The 19,540-nt window shown below is 40.4% G+C and overlaps 1 protein-coding gene across 1 annotated transcript in view; it reads right to left on the bottom strand.

The window, feature by feature from the left end:
* The window catches only part of TEX11 (testis expressed 11), a 575,855-nt gene that overhangs the window by 409,441 nt on the left and 146,874 nt on the right, over positions 1-19,540 (bottom strand). The gene's annotated exons all lie outside the window — the stretch shown is intronic.

Here is a 19,540-nt window from a genome sequence, read left to right as displayed (position 1 = left end):
GGATTTATAAATGATGTATATGGTAGAGCCTGAAGGGAGCTTTTTGTCACCTGATTATATATGAGCGTTTCCAAGTTTGCATTAATTATTAATTTGGGGGGAGGGGAGGGAGTAGGGAGGGGAATGGGAGGGGGGGACCGAGATAATTTAAAATATGGATATAAGGAAAGGGAGTATCATATGATATTGAAGTGGAGATTCTTAGATATTAAATTTTTATTTGTGTAATGACTTTCAAAATATTCTCTTTAAATGTTAATGGCCTGAATCACCCGGTAAAAAGGAAAAAGGTACTGTCATATATCAAACAACAGAATATAGATATATGTTTTCTGCAGGAGACACATTTGTCTGGGATAGAGTCTATGAAGCTGTCAGGTAATTGGATAAAACAATGTTTATTTGCACCAGCGATAAAAAAGAAGGTAGGAGTAGCAATATTGATCAACAAAAAATGTCCTGCAATGTTTAACTTGGTTAAGGCAGATCCTCTAGGAAGGTGGTTACTTGTTGACATGAGCATGGGCAATAATACAATGGCGTTGTTAAATATATATGCCCCTAATTCGAATCAAAGTGAATTCTTTAAATCTCTACAACAATTAATTTTACCACTGGCTACTACTAATTTAGTGGTGGCTGGGGACTTCAATGCTGTTATAGATCCAATAATGGATAAAAAAACCAAGTAAAATTATGAATTCAATGGGGTTAGATAATTTGATACAATCATGTAATTTAAAAGATATATGGCGTATTCTTCATTTTAATGATCGGGAATTTACATTTTGTTCATATGTTCATCAATCATTTTCAAGAATTGATTATATTTTTGTTTCGGATCAGATAGTTGTAAAAGTTGTAAAAGCTGAAAGTTGTAAAAGCTGACATAGAACCAATAATAATATCTGATCATGGTGGTGTGTGGATAGAAGTTAATTTAGTAGATCAAGATAATTCCAAACCGGTATGGAGGTTTGATAATACATTGCTTGCTGATTCTAAATTTTGCACAGAATTTCAAACCAAAATTAATGAATATTTTTTACTTAATGACTTAGAGGAAATGTCAGTTGAAATTTTATAGGATGCTTTCAAGGCAATGATGAGAGGACAAATTATATCATATTCTGCATATAAAAGGAAACAGCTAAGAAAACAATTTGTAAGTCTGGAAAAATAAATAAAAAATTTAGAATTAAAATTAGTTAACAAATGGGAACAGGATACATTTCAGATGTTGTTTAAAAAAAATGTGAATATAATGAGATTTCCTCTGGATTAGTAAGGAAAGATATTTTTGCTCAGCAAACATTGTATTATGGTAGTGCAAATAAGGCTGGAAGACTATTGGCAAATTATTTAAAAGCAAAGAAAAGGAAGGAGAAAATAGGCATAATTAAAGATGAGTTAGGAAATTCTCATTCTCAAATTGGAAATATATTAAAACAATTTTTAAAATATTATAAGTCCCTGTATTCTTCTGAGTTTTATTTGAATAAAGAGAAAGATGGGTTGGATTTTTTGAGTTCAGTTGAAGGTCCTAAGGTTCCTGATCATATAAAAGGAAGTTTAGATAAACCTATATCATTAAAAGAGTTACAAACGGCATTGAAATCCCTTAGAATTGGGACCGCTCCAGATGGAGATGGATTTACGGTAGAGTTTTATAAAGAATTTCAAATTTCCCTTTTACCTTATTTAATAAAATTATATCAGGATCAACTGAATAATGGTTGTATATCAGGCACTATGGCAGAATCTTTAACTATTGTTTTGCCAAAGCCAAATAAAGATCCAACATTGGTTTCAAATTACAGGCCTATATCTTTAATAAATGTAGATGGTAAATTATTAGCTAAGATTTTAGCATTGAGATTGACTAAAGCTCTTCCGCATATAATAGTGTTATGCCTAGGGCCCGGGGGTAAATGAACTCAGCATACTACGTGACATGTCTCCTCAAGTCTGCTTATCTAATCTCCTTAACCTTAGTGTTACCTTGACAGCATCAAAGGACAGTAAACTGACATTCTGACCTCCTTGACCTGAGTGTTGCCAAAACAACATCAAAGGGACTGGCCAGGGGGGTAACTGAAACTCAGCATACTACTGATATGAATCCACAAGTCTGCTTATCTGACATTCTGACCTCCTTGACCTGAGTATTGCCCAAACAACATCAAAGGAAGAGTGAAACCAGATGGGAAGCCGGTTTTCTGCCACACCTCCTTCTGACATCCTGACCTGGGTGTTGTCAAAACACCAGAACAAAAGACCAGGATTGGGTGTGCCTGAATCGTAGTTAAGGACGCTGATTACTGCAGGATCAGCTGTATTACTATGAACTATATAAGAACAGAACTCTGCCCCTAACATGAGAATCCAAGACGTCTCCAGGAACAGAATCCAAGACGTCTAAAGGGATAGTCTCCCGGGTCCACCCACCTATCAATTGCAAGGATTCCCAATTGTGAAGGCTGGTCGTTGCAGGTCGTTGCCTGGGATTACGGTGATGTTTTTTATGCTTATATTCAAATTTATATATGTATAATAAAGGGTTATTGTTTATGCTTTTATATTGTCTGTGTGCTTTTCTGAGTGTCACTGATCATCCCATTTGACAGAAATTAGTGGCGGAACATATTGGTACCAGAAGTGGGGTTGATCAATGTGGTCAAAAAAGCACCAGATGAAACATGGGGTTGAGGGGCAGGCCTCCAACCTCTCCGTTCCAGATTGGAATGACAGTATAGGTAAATTAATGGCCACTGAGTGGTCTGTAGAAGCAGGATTATGTGAATCCTGTACTTTTGAAAGTGGGGATCCACATGAATTATGTGCCTCCTTACAAAAGGTGAAAATATCAAAAGGAGAAGAGCAAGAAGTAATTTCTAGACAAGGAAGGATGATTTTGTCAGACTGGAGGAATTTGCATGAAGCTAAACATGAATTACAATTGAAATTAGGAGAGCTGGAAAAGAAAAGGTGTAATCAACAGCATGCCATTAAAATGCTACGATGTCAGAATAAGTTGTTAATGGATAAGGTAGACACCTATCAAAATGTAACAGAAAAGGCAGCTATGCGATGTGCACGATATAAATACAAGAAACGGAGGTGGAAAGTGAGTTACAGAAAAGTTAAAATCTTAATTTATCATCTGCCGGATGATTGGAATCCAAACAAACGGGATGGGAATATTTGGGATTCAAATTCTAATAACAGTGAGGAGGATTTATGTGTTGAAGGAGAACAGGCAGAAAGTTTAGAAGCAGAGCCTGTGAGGAGACAAAGATTACAGGGAAGTCTGCAAACAGGAGAAAATCTAACTAGAAATAATGATATGGAGGATGTTACTCAACATGAAATCATGGATACGATGGCACGCTTTACACAGCAGCCTGGGAAACCACTAATACAATGGGTAATTCGGGTGCAGGAGCTGGGCGCAGCAGGGATTATGTTGGATGCCACAGATGCCCCTAAATTTGTTCAAATTAGTCAAGAAGCAGCAGTACAAAATGCGTTGCGAGAGGATCCTTATCCTGCAAAATATGCCCAATGGTCTTTATTAGAGATAATTAGTAGGGGTGTCACGAGGCGATATCCACTTGAATCTGATTGGCCCTCAAATGATAAAATTTGGTATACATTAAAAGATGCTCAAATGAGAATTAAGGAGGAGGCTATGAAGGTAGCCTTAGTAATAGGTCACGCTGACACATATATGTCATTACCTTTTACAGTGTCCATGAGAAATAAAATTATCAAGTATGCTGCACCGGCATACAAACAGGTAATGATAACTTTGTTGATTAATCAAATAGACAGGACTATTTTGGAAGCCTTAGAAGCGGTCCGACAGTTAGGAGATCGGGGGGACTGGGGACCTCAAAATACTTTTGATAAAAAGAAAAAAGGACAATCCAATTCAAACAGGGCTAAGCGGGTGTCTCGGAGGAATATGTTTTTGGCATTAATAAAAGATGGTGTAAAGAGGGAAGAAATAGATGGAAAAGATACAGGGACATTATGGGGAATGTACAAAAGTAGAGGACTGGGAAAGAAATCTATGCCTCAAGCACAAGGGAACAAAGGAGAGAGGGAGGATATTTTGGTGCCAACGGCTCCTCCTGGGGAAACTGCTTCCATTCTTTATCCTGATTTAAAAGGGTGGAAGTGTTGGGAGGATCAATAATGTGAATGCCGAACCTCAGTGTTTGCCTGGACCAAATTAGAACAGCGTCCGCATGTAGAGATAAATATTTAGTGGAAATCTGGGGAGCAAAAGGTACAAGCTGTAGTGGACACTGGGGTGGAGGAATATAAATATCAGGATTGGGGGGAAAATGATACAAACAGGAATAAAAAAATTTTTTTACAGATTTTAAAATTGGACAATTACCAATTTGGGAATATACTGTATTGATCTATGGGATTCCTTAAGTTTTGGTAAATTGCCAGACATTCCTATGAGATCAGTAGTGGTGGGGAGATTATCTAAACCAATAGTAGTACCGATCTCCACTAAAATTGTAAACATGAACCAATGCATTTTTTACTATTCCTATAGTGGAGCAATGTCCAGAACAATTTGCATTCACTTGGCACGTGAGGCAATATACATCTACCAGACTACCACAAAAATACTTACATAGTCCCACTTTCCATCACAAGATTATAGCAGAAAGTGGGCAAAAGGATGCCGAGAGGTGATAGAGAAAGTTAAAATATTGCTAAGTGATAATGTATAAAGTTTGGTTAGATAGTATAAGGAAGTTGCACTCCAAGTGATTTTGCAAATGTGTCTTTTACCTCAAACACTAACATTGTGAACCACTGTACCTGCACGTAAACCTCTCTTGTATGTTTTATAGATGAAAACTTCCCTGCTTGCATTCTCTTATGATTGTGTGACAGAGCTTTGAAATGGAAGAAGAAAGAAAGGAGACCAGCAATTAACTTAAGTTTCTATCTCTCTTTCTTTTAGAAGCTTAGTATCCAGACATGGTCAGGAGAACCAATTTCACTGTGCCATATTTAAAATACTTCCAGCACTGTGACCTGATAGTGGGAATCCAATGGATACCAAATTTGTTTATGACTCTTTTGATTAATAGTGTGCTTATTTACAGCTTAAATTCAACCCTGAATCGTTGCCGATGGAAGAAAGCATGCAGGAGCTCTGTGTTTGTCTGTTTCTGTTATGTGTTGTCTGTTTTAGCTTATGGGGTACCCCAATAAACATCGCACATTGGCCATTTCCAGAGTTTATTCCACCCCTTCTATTAGTCCAAATGGTACCATATCCCTTTCCAAAAAAGATTCCCCCCACTTACAAGAAAGTATATTATGAAAACCATGCTCACAATGATTTTATGCTATGGCTCATACAGCCCAATTATATTTTAGTTACATTACATTACATTACATTAGGGATTTCTATTCCGCCATTACCTTGCGGTTCAAGGCGGATTACAAAAGGTTAATTTAAAAAAACAGAGTTACAATGATTAGCTAGAGAGGTAAGTTGTAGATCTTATAAACATTTAGCGGGTTGTTGAGGGTGAGGTGGTTTGTAAGAGAGTTAATAGGTGGTCATAGTGGAGATTCTTTTGTTATTATTTGTGCAGTAATGGGTAGATCAAATGTCAGTTTTAGAGTTACTAAGAGGTCGTGGTGTTATTGCTGCTTCAGGAATTTCCTGAAAAGTGTGGTTTTTATTTCTTTTCTGAACGTCCTATAGTCTGGGGTTATATTATAAGAGGATATCTGAAGAGAAAAAATTAGAAAGCTTTATACCTGGTAAAATGGTGCTCATTGGTATTTGATATTTGCTAAATAAAATAAAAAATGGTCTCTCTTTATTTAACTTACCAGGTATAAACAGTGCAGTGCACATCTCTGACATAAGTTATTTTGGTATTACCATCAGTACGTGTTTATGGTCTCTTTTAAGTGACATAATAATTAGGTCCAGAACATAAAAAGGTATATTTTCTGAATGTCCTACAGAATACCTTTAAGTGCATTAGTGTTGTTTCTCTTATCTCAAACAAATACTACCTTACACACCAGTATTGTGTCACATGTTATCACATTCTGTACATAAAGTGGTTTTTCATTTTTTTTTATCTTCTCTTTTACCACTAGGGGTGTTTATTGTAACTAAAGCATTGAAGCTAAACAGTCATGATGAAATATTTTCCTTGGAAAATCACGTACTGGGAAATGTTATTCCATATAGACTTTCATCCCTTTGTGATAGAATTGGTCAGCTCTGCTCTCTTATTTTTATGATTTGGCTAACATGCTGGGTTAAGAGAAAATTTCACCAGATCGAGAAGATGATGACACGCAACCAGACATACAGTGCCGTGCCATGACGCTATTATGTGGCACCGACTTGGGAATAGAAGTGAGCCTATATCCTGCCACTTCACATTAGGGCTGGTCTCTGGGGGTGGTGCACTTGAATCTTACGTGAGTGAAGGCATGTGAGTGGCATAGCAAGCCTATTGAAACTGGAGCATAGCCAGACCCTAACCAAAGCTGCTAAGAAAAACGGGATACCAGATAACTGCAGTGAGCGATGGTGAATATGAAGCTACCCTAAAAGTATGTAAGCCATGAGTAAGAGCACAAATATAATATTAATAAGATTATTAACTTCCATGATTCCCTATACGTGATACTTTCAAGTAAAATGCCTAATTAGCAAGAAATATTAGGGAATGCAAGAATACCAGGTTTAGAACATAAGGAAATAATTTATGAAGGGAAAATTAATTTTCCCATTTTACCTTTACCTAAATGTAGAATAAATACTATTGTTTCTGAAATACTGGCTGGCAAACAAGCATATTTTGGCTCCAGAGTAGCAGATGTATTTAGATGGGAAGGTGAATGGGTGCCAAATACTGTACATAATTATGAACTAACGCTACGATATGATCAGTTAATGTTACATGTCATTAATGATATCACAAAGAATTAACTTTATCTCATTGATTTAAAACCACATCACATTCTGTACCCTTAGATAGAAAATGGTGTAATTTTGAAATGAAACAATGTGTCCTTACGGTGATGCCTTTGACATTGGGACCCCAATTAGGGTTTCCCACTTATCATGGGCAACAAATAGATGAACAAAATAAAACAAACGTGTCATTCTATGACAATTTGTGCCAATAGACCATTCCACCGCAAGGTTATACCTTTATACAAGAAATATCACATAAAAATGTTTTTGTTGCTAGCAGTACTGTTAAACTTGTGATTCATGCTATTCAAGATCCCTTTTCAGTATGTGTATATCAAATGTAAATATTAATTTTTCTTTTGCCGATGTATTTTATTGCCATCTATAAAGAAAGCCATGCAAAATATAGCAATCAGATCACATTGAAGCTACCACTGCAAACCCTTGGTGGGATGCTTTTACTAGAGGCAGTGCTATGGCACAAAAGGTGTTTCTTCATTTCTTACTCTATAATTTTGTTTAGCTATCCTTATGTTAACATTTCTTAATTGTGGGTTTACCTATTGTGTATACAAACGGACACTCTCTCCCTTTATTCGGAGGACTTCTTATTGGGAGGAGCAGACTTGAGAATCCAGGGGTGGACTGTTATGCCTAGGGTCTGGGGGTAAATGAACTCAGCATACTACGTGACATGTCTCCTCAAGTCTGCTTATCTAACCTCCTTAACCTTAGTGTTACCTTGACAACATCAAAGGACAGTAAACTGACATTCTGACCTCCTTGACCTGAGTGTTGCCAAAACAACATCAAAGGGACTGGCCAGGGGGGTAACTGAAACTCAGCATACTACTGACATGAATCCACAAGTCTGCTTATCTGACATTCTGACCTCCTTGACCTGAGTATTGCCCAAACAACATCAAAGGAAGAGTGAAACCAGATGGGAAGCCGGTTTTCTGCCACACCTCCTTCTGACATCCTGACCTGGGTGTTGTCAAAACACCAGAACAAAAGACCAGGATTGGGTGTGCCTGAATCGTAGTTAAGGACGCTGATTACTGCAGGATCAGCTGTATTACTATGAACTATATAAGAACAGAACTCTGCCCCTAACATGAGAATCCAAGACGTCTCCAGGAACAGAATCCAAGACGTCTAAAGGGATAGTCTCCCGGGTCCACCCACCTATCAATTGCAAGGATTCCCAATTGTGAAGGCTGGTCGTTGCAGGTCGTTTCCTGGGATTACATTGATGTTTTTTATGCTTATATTCAAATTTATATATGTATAATAAAGGGTTATTGTTTATGCTTTTATATTGTCTGTGTGCTTTTCTGAGTGTCACTGATCATCCCATTTGACAGAAATTAGTGGCGGAACAAATAGGTATGAATCAAACTGGGTTTGTTGCTCAAAGACACTCTTCTAATAATACTAGACTGGCATTTCAGATGTATTATTTAACAAAACAAATTAATGATCCAGCTTTTTCAGTATCACTAGATGCTGAGAAGGCTTTTGATCGTGTGGAATGGAATTTCATGTATCAAGCTATGGAGTGGTTTGGTATTGGATCCGGATTTATACAAATGATTCAAGCACTGTATAGCTCCCCAACTGCTCGTTTATATATAAATAATAATTTTTCAGATGCTTTTAAATTGCAGAGGGGAGTTAGACAGGGTTGTCCATTATCTCCTTTGCTCTTTGATATAGTTCTTGAACCCTTGTTGTTAGCTATTCGACAAGCAAAGGGCATACAGAGTATTCCATGTGCTGGAGTGGAGTATAAAGTATCCGCTTATGCAGATGATATTTTGCTTCATTTGAGGAATCCGGAAACAATAATTCCATGTCTACTTAAAGTAATAGATACATTTGGAAAATTTTCAGGATACAAAATAAATTGGACTAAATCAGAGATTTTACCTTTAAATGTGCATTGTACAAAAGGTATACTTGATTCTTTTCCTTTTATTTGGAAAGAGGATGGAATAAAGTACTTAGGCATTTGGTTAAATAAGACACTTGAAGAGACAATGAGAATAAATGAAAAATTTTTATTACAAAAGTAACAGAGTTGTGTGAGCAATGGAATCCTTTGCATTCATCATGGTGGGGAAGAGTTCAAACTGTTAAAATGATGATTTTGCCTGTGGTTTGCTACCAATTAGGAATGCTACCAGTGTTTTTTCAGGGTCCTTTCTATAAAAAGTTAAATAGTATTCTGGTTAAATTTATTTGGCTGGGTAAAACTGCAAGAGTTGCTCTAGTGTCTTTACAAAGGCCAATTGAGGAGGGTGGGGTAAATTTCCCCAATTTTTATAGGTATCATCAAGCCTATATCATGCGCCAAGGTATGTATTGGGTCCTCCCAGAGCTTTTGGAACAACTGCCAGAATGGTTATGGGTGGAGAGATCACTTATATTTCCACTTAGGCTTGATCTTCTGCTTAGTATAAAAATGCCTAGAATACGTAAAGACAATAGAGTATTAATGGATACTTGGAAAACATTAAGATTTGTAAACAAATTAACTCCTGAGTCTATTTTAAAATCGACACATCAATCTATTTGGGTAAACTCCAAGATACAAATAGGCGGGTTTAAGGTTGTCTGGAAGGATTGGATTAAAGCAGATATAAGACCTTTAAAGGAAGTAATTTATAATGGTAAGCTGCTTGATTTTTCACAATTGCAACATAAATATGGTCTAAATAAAAAACAAAGTTATAAATGGTTGCAATTGAAGCAGGCTATTCAGGTAGGGTTCCCTGAATGGAAATCTTTGAATGATCATTACAGCTTAGAATTCTTATGTTTCCAGACAGATTTTCTAGGACACCAGGCCGCAAAGTGGTATAAAATTATATCTAATTATTTGAATAAGAAACCTAAAAATGGATTAAGAGATATTTGGAGCATTGAGATTAAGCATCAGATTAATGCATCTCAATGGCCACGTATTTGGTCTTGGAGAATTAAAGGTACGATGTCGGCATCTATTAGGCAAACATGGTTCTTTTTGTTGCATAGAGCATTCTGGACCCCTACTAGATTACAAAAATTAGATTGCTCTAAGTCTAATAGATGCTGGCATTGTAAAATTGAAATTGGAACTTTAGACCATCTTTTATTTTATTGTCCATGTATTCAGGCATTTTGGTTGTCAATCTGGGATCAAATTAACCTAATGATGGAAAGTCATGTTGCATTGTCCTATGATACGGTGGTTTTTGGAATGTGTATGAGGGCTAAATGCCAAATATCTGCAGCAAATAATAAGTTACTGATGATTCTTACTGGTGTGGGGATCCAGCAAATAACGTTTAATTGGAAAGACTGTTCTAGACTGAATTGTAGTTTTTGGTGGAACTCAGAATGCCATATGTACAAGATGGAAAGACTACTTGCAGTACAGAAGGGTCATTTTAAAAGGTTTCAGGAGGTGTGGAGGCCATTAATTGAATATTATAATGATTAAGGTTTATTCTTTTTCCTTATGTGATAATTTGGAGAAATAGGGGGGGTGGGGGGGATAGGATGTTCTAAATAAATAGCTGTATATTTTAACTGATTAATGCACATAAGAAATATAATGTATATGTATGTATAGAAAAGGGAAGGGGTAAATTTATTGGAAATATATTGTTATGGAATTTTAAGGGATATATGTAATATGATGAGTTATATTTGTTGCACACTTAATTTATATGATAAAATGAACAAAGAATTTGAGAAAGAATGGGTGGGGGGAGGGATAGGTTAATATAAGATTAATTGTAATATAGAGGAGGGATATCTAGGTATATATATGATTGGATAGATTATTTTGTTGATTTGGGGAGGGATGGGAGGTGGGTGGGGGGAATTAAAGTATATATAATAACATTGTTTAAGAATGTCAAGTGAGTTATGTGAGTTATGTGTAATAATATTGTACACTTGTTGAAAGAAATAAAATGAATAAAGATTTAAAATTAGCGTCGTGGAAGCCCTGACAAGATGTATTCTACATATTAACAAAGGTGGAAATAAGAGAAAATGAGAGGCAAAAAAACATTTGTTAAAGAATGGAAAAAGAATCCAAATGAAGAAAATAAGAAGAGACATAAGCACCGCCAAGTTAGATGCAAAGCATTGATAAAGAAAGCTAAATAAGAATATGAAGAAAAACTTCCCAAAGAGGAAAAAACTCATAGTAACAATTTTTCTAGGTACCTCAGAAGCAGAAAACCTATGAGGGAATCCATGGGCCCATTGATCTAGAAGCAAAAGGGGCACTTAAGGAAGATAAGGCCATAGCAGAGAGAATGAATGAATTCTTTGCTTCAGTCTTTACGGAAGAAGATGTAAGAGATCTACCTGAATCGGAAATGGTTTTCAATGGTGATAAGGAGGAACTGAAAGAAATCTCGGTGAATCTAGAAAATGTACTAAGCCAAATTGACAAGTTAAAAAGTGACAAATCACCTAGACAGCAGAGTTACTTACCGTAACAGGTGTTATTCAGGGACAGAAGGCTGATATTCTCTTATGTGGGTGACGATATCCACGGAGCCCCAGTATGGACAGCTTGAAAAGTGCATCGCCACTTTAAGATTTAATAAAGTTCACGAACTGCCCACACTGCACATGCGTGAGTGCCTTCCCATCAGATGCAGGCTCACGGCTCCTTAGTTCCTTAAGCAAGCTAAGAAGCCAACCAGGGGAGGTGGGTAGGTTGTGAGAATATCTGCCTGCTGTCCCTGGATAACTGTGCTTTATCCCAGGACAAGCAGGCAGCATATTCTCACATGTGGGACTCCCTAGCTTACTACAATGGGATGGAAGGAGTGTTGGCCATTAAGAAAATAAATTGTGTAATACTGCTTGGCCTAAGTGACCATCCCATCTGGAAGAAGATTCCAGACATAAATGAGATGTATGAAATGAGGACCAAGCAGCTTTACAGATTTAAGCAATAGGAGAGCGTAGGAAAGCAATTGAAGCTGCCATAGGTCGGACTTTGTGGGCTGTGACACGACTCCCTAGTTGCAGCCCAGCTTGAGCATAACAGAAGGCGATACAAGCCGCTAACCATATAGAAATAGTACTCTTGATACAGGACATCCCAACTTGGTAGGATCAAAGGAGACAAAAAGTTGTGGAGATGTTCTATGTAGCTGAATTCTCTACAAGAAGGAAACCTAGGCTCATTTGTAGTCTAATGTATGAAGAGCCCTTTCTCCAGAATGAAAAAGAGGCTGAGAAAAGAATACTGTAAGTAGAATAGAGTGATTGAGATGAAATTCAGTGATGACTTTTGGAAGGAACTTCGGATGGGTGCAAAGCACAGCTTTGTCAGGATGAAGCACTGTGAATGGTGCTGGAAGTTCACTTACTCCTCAAGCAGAGAAGGGAGAAGAGACAAACCACTTTTCAAGTGAGGTTCTTATAATAAGTTGAAGACATCGGTTCAAAGTGAGGCTTCCTATGCCTAGAGAGAACAATATGGAGTACCCAAACTACTGAAGGAGGATTGTCATTGAAAAGTCCTGTCATAAAAGTGGACACAAAAGGATGAGCAGGTAGAGCATGAACCGAGCTCTGAAAAAGAGCCACGTGGAAGAAGGAGGAAGCAGCGGTTAAGGAGAAGAGGAGGCAAGAAGGGCTGAGAGGGAGAAAGGAGGAAGCCAGAGGGGAGATAGTGACAGTAAGGAGCAGGCAGCAGCGAGAGTAAGCTCCGCCCATCCCCACCGCGTCAGCAGAAGCGTCATCGCCCGGACTCCCCCATAAAAGGAGGGGAGCCACGGCGCGAAGGCCACTGCGAGCTGCGTGGAAGAAGGAGGGAGCAGCGGTTAAGGAGAAGAGGAGGCAAGAAGGGCTGAGAGGGAGAAAAGAGGAGGAAGCCAGAGGGGAAATAGCAGCGGAGAGGAGTGAAAAGTGGCGAGAGTAAGCTCTGCCCACCCCCACCGCATCAGCAGTAGCGTCATCACCCAGACTCCCCTTTAAAAGGGGGGGAGCCAACGGCGCGCAGCCTTTTGGCGTGCGGCAAAGGCGCTCGCCTTAGCGAAAGCGCCTTAAGAAGGGCCGGGCTGCTACATCCAGGAATACAAGGAAAAACAGCAAGGTAAGGAAGTAGCAGGCGCAGAGGAGAGCATACACATACAAGCAAGTAAGGCATAGGGGCAGCAGGCGCAGAAGACAAGGAACAGATAGGCCCAGGAGGGACCACACCCACACACAAAGGGAAGCGACAGGCACAGAGGGCGCAGAAAAAAAGCAGCAGGAACAGAAGATAAGAAAGAGGCAGGCCCAAGAGGTAGCATACGAAAACACAAACAAAAAGGCAGCAGCAGAAGGACAGGAAAAGGCAGACTTAAGAGAGAACACACACACATACACAAACAAAAGGAAGTGGCAGGCATAGAAGGCAAGGAAGAGGCAGACAACACGTACGCACAAGCAAAGGGAAGCGGAAGACGAAGAAGGTAAGGAAGAACCAGGTACAGGAGTGAGCACACAAGCAAAGAGTACCGGGACTTCTAGAAGGCGGACAAGAATGGAAGCTGAAGGAACCCAGAGGATGAGCTTCCCAGTGTACTGTACGGACTGCCACATGTACGACTACCTCCCCTCGGAGAGGCAGTCGTATGTGTGCGGACGATGTCAGGAACTGAAAAGCTTGAAGAGCGAAGTCAGTCATCTGAAGCACAGGATCCGGGAGCTGGAGGGACTCTACATCTCAGAAGACCCGTTCCAGACAGCCGAAGATCCTATGAGAGAGAGGCACATCGAGGAACAAGTCAGGGAGCTCGAGAAGTTCATCGAGGATGCCTACAGGAGAGTGGAAGAATGAGAACATGAGCCGCACAGGAAAGAGGAAGATACACTAAACGGAGGACACGAACCATCTGACACCAAGGCAGAAGGAACCTACAGAGGAATCTCGCAGGAAGAAGAGGCAAAATTCTACCAGTGCCTAGAGGGAGAAGAAACGAAGCGCACCAAGGACACGGAACTGCGACCACAGCGGAAGCGAAAAAGGGGAAATCTGCAATCCTGGTGGGAGACTCAATCCTAAGACAAGTGGACAGTAACATAGCAGGAGGGAGAGAGGATCGGCTAGTGACCTGTCTCCCAGGAGCAAGAACTAAGGACTTCGTAGACAGAATTGAAAGAATCCTGGAAGGAGCAGAGACGGAAGAGACGGCAGTGATAGTCCATGTCGGGACGAATGATGTCACCAGGAGAGACTACAGCAGGAATGCACTTACCGAACAGTTCAAGATCTTAGGAAGGAAGCTGAAGATGAGGACTCAGAGGATAGCGTTCTCAGAGATCCTGCCAGTACCAAGGGCTGATGTGAAGAGACAAACAGAACTACAATCAAAAATGCGTGGATGAGGAGATGGTGTGAGGAAGAGGGATTTCACTTCGTGAGGAACTGGACAACGTTCTGGGGCAAGAACAAGCTCTTCAGGAGAGATGGACTACACCTGAGCACGGCGGGAATTAGACTACTAGCAAACAACATCAGGAGAGGAATAGAGCAAGCTTTAAACTAAGAAGGAGGGGAAAGCCAACAGTCGACCAGGTGTCGATGATTCGGAAGAAAGTATCCCGAGAAGATACTGAGTGGGAAAAATGCTGGGAAGACACAAATGGCACACAACAGGAGCTGAAGAAACAAGGGAACCGGACGAAACAAAAGGAGGATAGGAGGAGTGTACTACAAGGGGAAATCAAAATGGAGCAAGACGAAGGGAAGGAACAAAAGGAGGACAATAAGAACGTGCCACAAGGGGAAGACAAAAGGGACAAAAATCAGGAGTCGGCAGGTCAGGAAGGGGACAGAAAGAAGAATGAAACCCAAGGGAAAATAACAAGGAAGAAAAAATACCAGGACTTGAACTGCATGTAAACTAATGCAAGGAGCCTAAAGAACAAAATGGGGGAATTAGAAGTCATGGCCAAAAATGAGAACCTAGACATCATAGTGATCACGGAAACATGGTGGAACGAGGAAAACAAATGGGACATAGTATTGCCAGGGTACAAGCTCTACCGAAGAGACAGGACATATCAGAAAGGAGGAGAAATAGCACTAGCAAAAACAAACTGCAGACTCCTATGTACCAGATGCAGGCAATGTTTATTATACCAAATATTTTATGCAATTGAAAATATCACCTTATAACAAACCAAGGAACCTGACATGGTCCGTGCTTCGGAAAACACTCCTTCCTCAGAGGTCCTAATGAAAATGAATAAGAAAACTAAGTAGATATATATAATACGTAAATCAATATAAATTGGTGTGCAAAAAAGATAGATAAAGATCCATGTGAACAAATGTATGAGATCGAATAGACTTATGAGATGAAGAAATGAGGATAATGTGCGAACAGAATGGAGAGAAATAGTGTCATCTTTAATACATGCATATAACTACCGTGGTGAACATAATAATTTCACATAAGTATAACAGATACAAAAAATGATAATTGAAACCCAGAGAATATAGACTATTAGAAATGCTCTCAAGCCACGGGGTAGAAGGGGACGTGCACAGATGGATCAAAAATTGGCTGGCGGACAGGAAACAGAGGGTAGGAGTAAAGGGACACTACTCTGACTGGAAAGGGGTCACGAGTGGCGTCCCACAGGGGTCAGTGCTGGGACCGCTGCTGTTCAACATATTCATTAATGACCTGGAATCAGGGACGAAGTGCGAGGTTATAAAATTTGTGGACGACACAAACTCTCCAGTAGGGTTAGAACTGTTGAGGAATGTAAAGAACTACAAAGGGACCTGAACAAACTGAGTGAGTGGGCAAATAAATGGCAGATGAGCTTCAATGTAGAGAAATGTAAAGTCTTGCACATAGGGAAAGGGAACCCGATGTATAACTATACGATGGGAGGGATGGTACTGGGGGAAGGCAACCTAGAAAAGGACTTGGGGGTTTTGGGGATAAAACAATGAAGCCGGCGGCAATGCGCAGCGGCCTCAAAGAAGACGAATAGAATGTTGGGCATTATCAAAAAAGGAATCACTACCAAAACGAAGGAAGTTATCCTGCCACTGTATCGGGCGATGGTGCGCCAGCATCTGGAATACTGCGTCCAATACTGGTCGCCATATCTTAAGAAGGACATGGCGATGCTCGAGAGGGTCCAGAAAAGAGCAACAAAAGGCATGGAAAACCTTTCATATGCTGAAAGGCTAGAGAAGCTAAGGCTCTTTTCCCTGGAAAAGCGGAGACTTAGAGGGGACATGATAGAGACTTATAAGATCATGAAAAGGTGGAGAGGGACAGATTCTTCAGACTAGTGGGGAAAAAACAAAAACATGAGGGCATTCAGAAAAATTGAAAGGAGACAGATTCAGAACAAATGCTAGGAAGTTCTTCTTCACTCAGAGGGTGGTGGACACCTGGAATGCGCTTCCAGAGGAGCTGGTAGGACAGAGTATGATATTGGGTTTCAAAAAGGGTTTGGATGATTTCCTGAAGAAGGGGATTGTAGGGTATAGATCGAGGGTTACTATACAAAATATTAAATGATTAGGGAATAAAAGGTTTAGGTAAAGGATCACTTACAGGTCATGGACCTGGGGGGCCACTGCGGGAGCGGATTGCTGGGCACGATGGAGCCCTGGTCTGACCCAGCAGAGGCAATGCTTATGTGCTTATGTTCTTAACACTGAGATGAACTCTAATCGAAGTGGTCTTGAGACCTGAAATGGAGAATATAGAAGAGAATCCAATACGAAGATACAGAGGTGGATTGAGCCTCATGAAAATGAAGAATATACCAGGTGGAAAACAGCATCCATTTTTGCTGGTAACAGTGCTGTGTGGACAGTTTTCTGGGTTCTTCTAAGATAATTCTGACCAGATGAGAAAGATGAACCCCAGCCAATGTCAGCCCAAGAGGTAACAATTAGGTGTAAAGATTGAAGATTGGTAAGCAAAAGAGATCCGTGACTCTGCGTAAGAAGAAATAGATGAAACCTGAAGAGGCATTGGTTCCTTGATACTGAGTTGAAGTAGAAAGGAGAACCAGGATTGTCTGGGCCACCGAGTTGATATAAGACTCACAATAGCCGACCACTGAAAGAATATATAATGCAAAACTATAGAGTTGAGCGTCCACTCGTGTGGCTGAAGAAACTTGCTGATCTTGACTGCAAGAGCATTCTGTTCCCAGGAATGTACATTGCCATGAGAAATATGTAATCACCCAGATCCAAATATTCTAGGCCTCCTAAGAAAGAAGGAGAGAACCCATTCCTCCTTTCTTGTTTATGTAATACATTGCAACCTGAATGTCCATACTGACTAGAAGACAGGCAAACAGACGAACACCTCACCTTAAGATATAGGCAAACAAACAAAAAAAGGCAAGGGAGGTGTCTTTTCAACCAATGATTAAGTCATTTTCCAAACAAAATAGTCCCAACAAGGATCCCTGTTTTGGTGTGTGATGAACACCTTCGTCAGGGGACTTGGCTGGTGGGCATGAAGTTCAAAAAGCACTTTGTAAGAAAACAACAGTGCTTCTAAGCAGTGCAGATTAGAAGTGACTAGAAGGACATGAGTGTCTACAAGATTCTGAAAAGTCGTTAGAGCATTATGTATGGCCTCAAGCTTGAAGAGATTGATATGAGAATGCTATTTCTGGGCAGACTAGCAACTCCATGTATGAAGACCGTCCAGATGAGTTCCTCAAGTGTATGGGGACAAGTCTGTGGTGAGAACCTTCTGATGTACAGAAGTTGAAACGAGTAACCCTCTGTAGAAATTTGAAGAGTACTTCCAGCACTGCAGAGATGGATGAAATGACAGTAATCTGTTGAGACAATGGGTCGAGAGTTTAAGACCACTGAAATTCAAGAGATCATTGAGATTTCCGGAGATGAGTCTTGCGAATGGAACAGCATGTGACTGAGGAACCTCATCATGATTCTGGCCGAGACTGATGAAAATTGAGAGATTTGATTGGAAAGCTGAATCAAAGTGTGTTGTCTTTGTTGAGGAGGAAAATGCTCTGAGCTGAATGGTGTCGAGCAAAGCTCTGATAAATGCCAGAGTTGAAGTTGTAATGAGGGAAAAAGTGACTTCAAAGTCCAATCACTGAAGCAAAATCATTGTTCACCGATTCACTGGAAGTAGTCCCTGTGAAGAGGCAGCATGTATCAGTGAAACGTCCAAATACCTTATACCTGGAGATCTTGAGCTCTTAATGGTGCTGCCACTATGACCAGGTACTAGGTGCATACTCTGGGAGAGTAAGAAAGGCCAAATAGCAGAACCTTGTTTTGAGAATGGTGCTGCGCTATATAAAATGTAAGGAAGTTCCTGTGAGCTGGATGGAATGGAATGAGTGGCCTCCCCCCCCTGCACCATCCCCAACCCATGAAAAGGGGCACACACTAGACCTCATTAGCTTCCTCGATCTTACCGCTCACAAGACATCAGTTGATGACACTCGCTGGGAACATGTCCCCTGGTCTGACCACTTCTTAGGGGCTTTCTGTCTCCCCATCTTCATGTCGCATCTTGGGGCTCCACCCCGCATTTCCAACCCCATTACCTTCCGCAAAAAAATTACAAGCGATCTGTTCTGGTCTAAATTTCTCAACCTATCCTCCTCTGCTCCTAAGCCTGCAGATTCAGGTACTAACTGGCATAACTGGGTCGCTCTCTCCGAATCTACCTACCACTTCCTCGCCCCTCTCTCCACTAAATCCATCTCCTACCCCCGCAAGGCTCCTTGGTACTTCCCATATCACAGAGAACTAAAACAGAAATGTTGAGCTCTGGAGCGCATATGGAAAAAATCAAAATGTCCCATAAACAGACAGTCCTGGAGAGTCAATATTAAGTTGTACAATACAGCGCTAAAAAAAGCAAGGAAGAACTTCTACGGTGACAAAATCTCCAGGTCCAACAATCAGAGTAGTACACTATTCAACATCTGGCGCTCCCTAACCTCCAAAAGAGACCCCACCGTGCTCCCCTCCTCTCCCTCAACCGATGTTCTAGCAAAATTCTTTAACGATAAGGTCTCTACCTTGAGATGCTCCTTCTCTCCTTCAGTCTCCTACAACTCCCTGGTGCCCACCGATTCCATTCCCACCCTAACGGTCTCCAACCCTATCCCAGCTGACAGATCCTGGACTACCTTTTAGCACGTATCTGAATCCCTGGTCCTCAAACTCTGCCTCAAACTGAAATCCTGTAACTGTTCCTTGGACCCATTCCTATACGAGAATATTCCTGCACAGGCCATCTCTTCTATCACCAAACTCATAAACTCCGCCCAATTGCAAATATCCCTCTCCTAACCAAGTTGCTAGAGTCCATCATTTCTACCCAACTCTCATCATACTTAGAGAGATTCTCTATTCTCCTACCCTATCAATATGGCTTTCGTCTCAACTTCAGCACCGAATCCCTACTGTCCTCCTTGATCTCAAAGGTTCAACAACTTCACTCTCGAAACAAGTTCGCTGTCCTCCTACAATTTGACCTTTCCACTGCTTTCGACGTTGTCCAC

The sequence above is a fragment of the Geotrypetes seraphini genome, chromosome 5 (assembly GCF_902459505.1).
Source record: "Geotrypetes seraphini chromosome 5, aGeoSer1.1, whole genome shotgun sequence".
Taxonomy (NCBI): Eukaryota; Metazoa; Chordata; class Amphibia; order Gymnophiona; family Dermophiidae; genus Geotrypetes; species Geotrypetes seraphini.
Note: the sequence above shows the minus strand (reverse complement) of the source record. Positions and strands in the feature narration are given on the sequence as shown.